The sequence below is a fragment of the Lolium rigidum genome, chromosome 6 (assembly GCF_022539505.1).
Source record: "Lolium rigidum isolate FL_2022 chromosome 6, APGP_CSIRO_Lrig_0.1, whole genome shotgun sequence".
NCBI lineage: Eukaryota > Viridiplantae > Streptophyta > Magnoliopsida > Poales > Poaceae > Lolium > Lolium rigidum.
Window position 1 is genome coordinate 266,446,579 of NC_061513.1, and position 9,804 is coordinate 266,456,382.

The window sequence follows — 9,804 nt, forward strand, 5'->3', positions numbered from 1 at the left end:
CTAGATGGTTGTCTTCTCCTTGTTGTGCTTCATTGTTGGATCTTGTGAGCTGCCTAACATGATCAAGATCATCTATCCGTAATACTATATGTTGTGTTTGTCGGGATCCGATGGATAGAGAATACTATGTTATGGTGATTATCAATCTATTGTTTATGTGTTGTTTATGATCTTGCATGCTCTCCGTTATTAGTAGAGGCTCGGCCAAGTTTGTACTCTTAACTCCAAGAGGGAGTATTTATGCTCGATAGTGGGTTCATGCCTTCATTGACACCGGGACGAGTGACGAAAGTTCTAAGGTTGTGATGTGCTGTTGCCACTAGGGATAAAACATTGATTCTATGACTAAGGATGTAGTTGTCGATTACATTACGCACCATACTTAATGCAATTGTCTGTTGCTTAGCAACTTAATACTGAATGGGGTTCGGATGATAACCTGAAGGTGGACTTTTTATGCATAGATGCAGTTGGATGGCGGTCTATGTACTTTGTCGTAATGCCCGGATTAAATCTCACTATATTTATCATATCATGTACATGCATTGTTATGCCCTTCTCTATTTGTCAATTGCCCTACTGTAATTTGTTCACCCAACATGCTTTTATCTTATGGGAGAGACACCTCTAGTGAACTGTGGACCCCGGTCATATTCTTTACATAGCATACAATCTACTGCAATTGTTCTTTACTGTTTTCTTGCAAACAATCATTTTCCACTCGATACGCTTAATCCTTTGTTACAGCAAGCCGGTGAGATTGACAACCTCACTGTTTCGTTGGGGCAAAGTACTTTGGTTTTGTTGTGCAGATTCCACGTTGGCGCCGGAATCCCTGTTGTTGCGCTGCATCACATTTCGCCACCATCAACCTTCAACGTGCTTCTTGGTTCCTCCTGGTTCGATTAAACCTTGGTTTCTTTCTGAGGGAAAACTTGCCACTGTGCGCATCATACCTTCCTCTTAGGGTTCCCAACGGACGTGTACATCTACGCGCATCAAGCCTGTTTTCTGGCGCCATTGCCGGGGAACTGAAGAAAAGCTACACCACAAAGATTTCTAACTCCCACGTCAACTACACGCCAACTGTTTTCTGGCGCCGTTGCCGGGGAGATCAAGACACGCTGCAAGGGGAGTCTCCACTTCTCAATCTCTTTACTTTGTTTTTGTCTTGCTTTATTTTATTTACTACTTTGTTTGCTGCACCTAAACAAAACACAAAAAAATTAGTTGGTAGTTTTACTTTATTTACTGTCTTGCTCTCTATATCAAAAACACACAAAAAATTAGTTACTTGCATTTACTTTATCTAGTTTGTTTTTTTTACTGTTGCTAAAATGAATACCCCTGAAAATACTAAGTTGTGTGACTTCACAAATGCAAATAATAATGATTTCCTATGCACACCTATTGCTCCACCTGCTACTACAGCAGAATTCTTTGAAATTAAACCTGCTTTACTTGAACCTGGTTATGAGAGATCAATTTTCACGGTGTTAGTTACGATGATGTTGCTGCCCATCTCAATAATTTTGTTGAACTTTGTGAAATGCAAAAGTATAAGGATTTAGATGGTGATATTATTAAATTGAAAGTGTTTCCTTTCTCATTAAGAGGAAGAGCTAAAGATTGGTTGCTATTTTTGCCTAAGAATAGTATTGATTCATGGACTAAATGTAAGGATGCTCTTATTGGTAGATATTATCCTCCCGCTAAAATTATATCTTTGAGAAGTAGCATAATGAATTTTAAGCAATTAGATACTGAACATGTTGCTCAAGCATGGGAGAGAATGAAAACTTTGGTAAAGAATTGCCCAACCCATGGACTGACTACTTGGATGATCATCCAAACCTTCTATGCAGGACTAAATTTTTCTTCGCGGAATTTATTGGATTCAGCTGCTGGAGGTACCTTTATGTCCATCACTTTGGGGGCGGCTAAAAAACTTCTTGATGATATGATGATAAATTACTCTGAATGGCACACGGAAAGAGCTCCACAAGGTAAGAAGGTAAATTCTGTTGAAGAAACCTCTTCGTTGAGTGATAAGATTGATGTGATTATGTCTATGCTTGTGAATGGTAGATCTAATGTTGATCCAAATAATGTTCCTTTAGCTTCATTGGTTGCTCAAGAAGAAAATGTTGATGTGAATTTCATTAAAAATAATAATTTCAACAACAATGCTTATAGGAACAACTCCGGTAATAACTATAGGCCATATCCTTACGCTAATGGTAATGGTTATGGTAATTCTTATGAGAATTCTTACAATAATAATAGGAGTGTACCCTCTGGTTTTGAAGCTATGCTTAAAGAATTTATTAGTACACAAACTGCTTTTAACAAATGCTTGTTGAGGAAAAGCTTGATAAAATTGATATTATTTCTTCTAGAGTTGATAGACTTGCCTCTGATGTTAATCTTTTAAAATTGAAAGTTATGCCTAATAATGATATTGATAATAAGATTACTACTACAGCAAATGCCATCCAAGTTAGAATTAATGAGAATATAAGATTAATGGCTGAATTGCATGCTAGGTGGGATAGAGAAGAAAATGAAAAACTAGCTAAAGAGAATAATGTAGCTAAAGTTTGGACTATTACCACCACTAGTAATGTTAATGCTTCACATGTTGCTGCACCTCCTACTATCAATGGTAAAATAATTGGTGTTGGCAATGTTTCTACTCCTAGTGCAAAGCGTACAAAAGCTGCCTGAAATTGCTAAAACGCTGAAACCGCTTGTGATAAAGCTGCTGAAATTTTTTTCCAACCTTGGGAACAATGATCCCATTGCTGTAGCTCATAATGATTTAGATTTTGATGATTGCCACATCTCTGAAGTTATAAAGTTCTTACAAAAACTTGCTAAAAGTCCTAATGCTAGTGCTATAAATTTAGCCTTTACAAAACATATTACAAATGCTCTCATAAAAGCTAGAGAAGAGAAACTAAAACTTGAAACTTCTATTCCTAGAAAGTTAGAAGATGGTTGGGAGCCCATTATTAAAATGAAATTCAATGACTTTGAATGTAATGCTTTATGTGATCTTGGTGCAAGTATTTCGTTATGCCTAAAAAGATTTATGATATGCTTGACTTGCCACCATTGAAGAATTGTTATTTGGATGTTAATCTTGTCGATAATGTTAAAAAGAAACCTTTGGGGAGGATTGATAATGTGCGCATTACGGTTAACAATAACCTTGTCCCCGTTGATTTTGTTGTCTTGGATATCGAATGCAATGCATCTTGTTCTATTGTGTTGGGAATACCTTTTCTTCGAACTGTTGGTGCTGTTATTGATATGAGGGAAGGTAATATTAAATATCAATTTCCTCTCAAGAAAGGTATGGAACAATTCCCTAGAAAGAGAATGAAGTTGCCTTTTGATTCTATTATTAGAACAAGCTATGATGTTGATGCTTCTACTCTTGATGTTACTTGATTTGCACTTTCTGCGCCTAGGCTGAAGGCGTTAAAGAAAAGCGCTTATGGGAGACAACCCATGTCTTTACTACAGAATTTTTTTGTTTTGTTGAGTCTTGGAAGTTGTTTACTACTGTAGCAACCTCTCCTTATCATGTTTTTGTGCCAAGTAAAGTTTCTATGCCAAAGTTGATGTTATATTTGGGATCGCTGCGCAGAAACAGCATTGCTGTCTGTCACGAATCTGGGCACAGGTCTCTGTAGAAAATTCAAACAAATCTGCCAATTTACGAGCGTGATCCTCAGATATGTACGCAAGTTTCATTAGTTTTGAGTTTTTCCATTTGAGCAAGTCTGGTGCCATCTTAAAATTCGTCTTTACGGACTGTTCTGTTTTTGACAGATTCTGCCTTTTATTTCGCATTGCCTCTTTTGCTATGTTGGATTCATTTCTTTGATCCATTAATGTCCAGTAGCTTTATGCAATGTCCAGAAGTGTAAAGAATGATTGTGCCACCTCTGAACATGTGAATTATTAATTGTGCACTAACCCTCTAATGAGTTTGCTTGAAGTTTGGTGTTAAGGAAGTTTTCAAGGGTCAAGAGAGGAGAATGATATACTATGATCAAGAGGAGTGAAAGCTCTAAGCTTGGGGATGCCCCCGTGGTTCACCCCTGCATATTTTAAGAAGACTCAAGCGTCTAAGCTTGGGGATGCCCAAGGCATCCCCTTCTTCATCGACAACATCATCGAGTTCCTCCCCGAAACTATATTTTTATTCAGTCACATCTTGTGTTCTTTACTTGGAGCGTCTGTTTGTTTTTTTTTTTGTTTTTGTTTGAATAAAATGGATCCTAGCATTCACTTTGTGGGAGAGAGACACGCTCCGCTGTTGCATATGGACAAATATGTCCTTAGGCTTTACTCATAATGTTCAAGGCGAAGTTTCTTCTTCGTTAAATTGTTATATGGTTGGAATTGGAAAATGCTACATGTAGTAATTCTAAAATGTCTTGGATAATGTGATACTTGGCAATTGTTGTGCTCATGTTTAAGCTCTTGCATCATATGCTTTGCACCCATTAATGAAGAAATACATAGAGCTTGCTAAAATTTGATTTGCATATTTGGTCTCTCTAAGGTCTAGATAATATCTAGTATTGAGTTTTGAACAACAAGGAAGACGGTGTAGAGTCTTATAATGTTTACAATATGTCTTTTATGTGAGTTTTGCTGCACCGGTTCATCCTTGAGTTTGCTTCAAATAACCTTGCTAGCCTAAACCTTGTATCGAGAGGGAATACTTCTCATGCATCCAAAATCCTTGAGCCAACTACTATGCCATTTGTGTCCACCATATCTACCTACTACATGGTATTTCTCCGCCATTCCAAAGTAAATTGCTTGAGTGCTACCTTTAAAATTCCATCATTCACCTTTGCAATATATAGCTCATGGGACAAAATAGCCTTAAAAACTATCGTAGTATTGAATATGTACTTATGCACTTTATCTTTTATTAAGTTGCTTGTTGTGCGATAACCATGCTTCGAGGAACGCCATCAACTATTGTTGAATATCATGTGAGTTGCTATGCATGTCCGTCTTGTCTGAAGGATCTGCCACCTTAATGATTGGAGCATGCAAATTGTTAGAGAAGAACATTGGGCCGCTAACTAAAGCCATGAATCATGGTGGAAGTTTCAGTTTTGGACATATATCCTCAATCTCATATGAGAATAATAATTGTTGCTACACGCTTATGCATTTAAGAGGAGTCCATTATCTGTTGTCCATGTTGTCCCGGTATGGATGTCTAAGTTGAGAATAATCAAAAGTGAGAAATCCAAAATGTGAGCATTCTCCTTAGACCTTTGTACAGGCGGCATGGAGGTACCCCTTTGTGACACTTGGTTGAAACATGGCATGCAAAGATCCGGTAGTCCAAGCTAAGTAGGACAAGGTGCGGGCACTATTAGTATACTATGCATGAGGCTTGCAACTTGTAAGATATAATTTACATAACTCATATGCTTTATTACTACCGTTGACAAAATTGTTTCATGTTTTCAAAATAAAAGCTCTAGCACAAATAAAGCAATCGATGCTTTCCTCTTTGAAGGACCATTCTTTTACTTTTATTGTTGAGTCAGTTTACCTATCTCCCTCCACCTTAAGAAGCAAACACTTGTGTGAACTGTGCATTGATTCCTACATACTTGCATATTGCACTTGTTATACTACTTTATGTTGACAATATCCATGAGATATACATGTTATAAGTTGAAAGCAACCGCTGAAACTTAATCTTCTTTTGTGTTGCTTCAATACCTTTACTTTGATTTATTGCTTTATGAGTTAACTCTTATGCAAGACTTATTGATGCTTGTCTTGAAGTACTATTCATGAAAAGTCTTCGCTTTATGATTCAGCTGTTTACTCATGTCATTACCATTGTTTTGATCGATGCATTCATTACATATGTTTACAAATAGTATGATCAAAATTATGATGGCATGTCACTTCAGAAATTATCTTTGTTATCGTTTTACCCGCTCGGGACGAGCGAAACTAAGCTTGGGGATGCTGATACGTCTCCAACGTATCGATAATTTCTTATGTTCCATGCTACTATATTGATGATACCTACATGTTTTATGCACATTATATGTCGTATTTACGCATTTTCTGGTACTAACCTATTAACAAGATGCCGAAGAGCCGATTCTTTGTTTCTGCTGTTTTTGGTTTCAGAAATCCTAGTAACGAAATATTCTCGGAATTGGACGAAATCAACGCCCAGGGTCCTATTTTTGCACGAAGCTTCCAGAAGACCGAAGGGGAGTCGAAGTGGGGCCACGAGGTGGCCACACCATACGGCGGCGCGGCCCAGGCCCTGGCCGCGCCGGCCTGTGGTGTGGGCCCCTCGCGCCGCCTCTTGACCTACCCTTTCGCCTACTTATAGCCTCCGTCGCGAAACCCCCGATGCCGAGAGCCACGATATGGAAAACCTTCCGGAGACGCCGCCGCCGCGAATCCCATCTCGGGGGATTCGGGAGATCGCCTCCGGCACCCTGCCGGAGAGGGGATTCATCTCCCGGAGGACTCTACACCGCCATGGTCGCCTCCGGAGTGATGAGTGAGTAGTTCACCCCTGGACTATGGGTCCATAGCAGTAGCTAGATGGTTGTCTTCTCCTTGTTGTGCTTCATTGTTGGATCTTGTGAGCTGCCTAACATGATCAAGATCATCTATCCGTAATACTATATGTTGTGTTTGTCGGGATCCGATGGATAGAGAATACTATGTTATGGTGATTATCAATCTATTGTTTATGTGTTGTTTATGATCTTGCATGCTCTACGTTATTAGTAGAGGCTCGGCCAAGTTTGTACTCTTAACTCCAAGAGGGAGTATTTATGCTCGATAGTGGGTTCATGCCTTCATTGACACCGGGACGGTGTGAGAAAGTTCTAAGGTTGTGATGTGCTGTTGCCACTAGGGATAAAACATTGATTCTATGTCTAAGGATGTAGTTGTCGATTACATTACGCACCATACTTAATGCAATTGTCACGTTGCTTAGCAACTTAATACTGAATGGGGTTCGGATGATAACCTCGAAGGTGGACTTTTTAGGCATAGATGCAGGTTGGATGGCGGTCTATGTACTTTGTCGTAATGCCCGGATTAAATCTCACTATATTTATCATATCATGTACATGCATTGTTATGCCCTTCTCTATTTGTCAATTGCCCGACTGTAATTTGTTCACCCAACATGCTTTTATCTTATGGGAGAGACACCTCTAGTGAACTGTGGACCCCGGTCCTATTCTTTACATAGCATACAATCTACTGCAATTGTTCTTTACTGTTTTCTTGCAAACAATCATTTTCCACTTGATACGCTTAATCCTTTGTTACAGCAAGTCGGTGAGATTGACAACCTCACTGTTTCGTTGGGGCAAAGTACTTTGGTTTTGTTGTGCAGATTCCACGTTGGTGCCGGAATCCCTGTTGTTGCGCCGCATCACATTTCGCCACCATCAACCTTCAACGTGCTTCTTGGCTCCTCCTGGTTCGATTAAACCTTAGTTTCTTTCTGAGGGAAAACTTGCCACTGTGCGCATCATACCTTCCTCTTGGGGTTCCCAACGGACGTGTACATCTACGCGCATCAGCAGGGAGACCGTACCCAAATACGCATCCGTCGGCTGTCCTGATAAATGTCGTAAGAGTTACGGTTCATAATATGCGAGACCACTAATGCATATTTATCCGCGTAACCCTTACGGCCGGGAAGAGACGCCTAGGTATCGCGACAGACTTGGTGATCTAGACCCACAAAAAAACCTAGGTACAAAGAGAGGCGAACGGATTCTCACCCTCGAAGCGTGATCGACAACCGGCGAAGAAGACCAACGACCCTCTGATAGAATAGCCGAAGAAGTTCCGGGACGCCCCGTCAAACACCCCTGCGACGCCGCCCCTCGTGTGCACCTCGAAGCATCGCCTGCATAACAAAAAAAATAAAATAGTCATGCAAGTGAACACGAAATTCTACAGAGCAGCACCACTGTGCTGCAAGGGGGACCGTCAGCGCTCGCAGGTTCACCTCCACTGCAGCTACTACACATCCATTGCAGCTACTACACCACTATGGCTCGCAGGGGGACCATCGGCGCTTGCAGGTTTGCCTCGGCTGCAGCTACTACACCACTATGGCTCGCATGGCGACCGTCGGCGCTCGTAGATTTGTACAGAGCAGCACCACTACAGAACATGAAACAAGCTAGAACGGGTCGGGGCGGTGGCGTTACCTTCGTGAGAGCTCGCGCAGGCCGTCGGCAGGAGGCAGACGGGGCTTGGTTGTCTCCGGGTGCTGGAGGCTGGTAGCGGGCTTGGTGGCCTCCGGCAGCGCTGCTGGCACCTCGGAGCAGCTCAGTAGGGGAGGAGAATGGGGGCGGCGATGGGGAGCTTCGGCGGGGCACGCGGGGTCAGGGGAGGGGCGAGTCCGGCGGTGGCTGTGTGGGAGGTGGGGGCTAGCGGCGGCGGCTGCGTGGGAGGTGGGGGCTAGCGGCAGCGCGCGAGTGCGTGGGCGGTGGGGGCAGGCGGCGGCGGCGGTGCAGGCAGGAGGGCGTGGAGAGGAGCTGCGTTAATTTCTCGATCTATTTGGTCGGGACGCATCGGCTAGGTTTTGACCCGCACGGTCCTTTGCCGTGCGACGGTCTTTGCCATGCGGCAAAGGGTCTTTGCCGTGCGCGAAGTCTCCTTTGCCGTGCGGGGTATCTTTGCCGTGCGCAAGTCAGCCTTTGCCGTGCGGCAGGCTTCTTTGTCGTGCGCTTATGCACGACAAAGCTTTTTTTTTACCATTTTAATTATCAAAAACATTTAGTTTTATTTCAAAATTAAATTAAACCTATTTTATCAACATGTGTATTATTTAATAATTTATGTATCATGCTTTTCAATGAAAAATTACATTGGTCGAACCTCGCGCGGAGAAATCTAGGGGGTAGACCCGCCGGGGCACACATACCGCTGTTCTTGGGGGGAGGAGGGGGAGAACGACCGCCGGAGCACCGGAACCCCACCAAATCTTGCGTGTGGACCTATGATATGTGTGAAAGTGTGGTGCAAGGTGTAATGGTGCAAAATTAGCTCCCCTAAAACCTAAACCCTAAACCCTAAACTGGGGAGGCTTCGAGCCCTAAACCCCTAGACCCTAAACCATGAACTGCACGTGCTGACACCGGAGCTGCAAAACCACGCATCATAAACCCTTACCCTAACCCTAAACCCTAAACCTATACCTAACCATAAATCCTTACCTTGAACATAAAACCTGTGACAACCCAAAATCTTAAGCACTTAATTAATTTATGTTTAATAAAATTTTGCTGCTAATTATCTTGTTTGGCAAATATCTAGTGTTTAAATTGAAGGTTAAAATGTTCATACAAGAATTAAATTAGAACTAGACTTGTGTACATGTATCGTTGGAGCAAGCTAGTAGTATATACGTTGTACTTACTTGAGGAAAAGAGAAAAGAATCCAGGTGAAGCTTTTTCACATGCATGTCGGCCATGCATGAGCAAATTAGAAGTAGCACATGCATGCATTTGTTTATGAAGTTGGAGCCAGCGTGGCTTGTTTCTGGTGCAAGTTGACAACGGCCGAATATTGCGTGGACTGGTGCATGGCAATGAACCTATGGATGATCTACACGTAGACCTTTGACTCACCAGCACCTAGACGTTTTCCATCCAGTCGGCAAAGCGGTGTAGTTAGATATTTTGTTTAGTGAACCGACGTGTTGTCTACTATAAATAGCTGCCTTGCTACACCGTAAGCACATACCA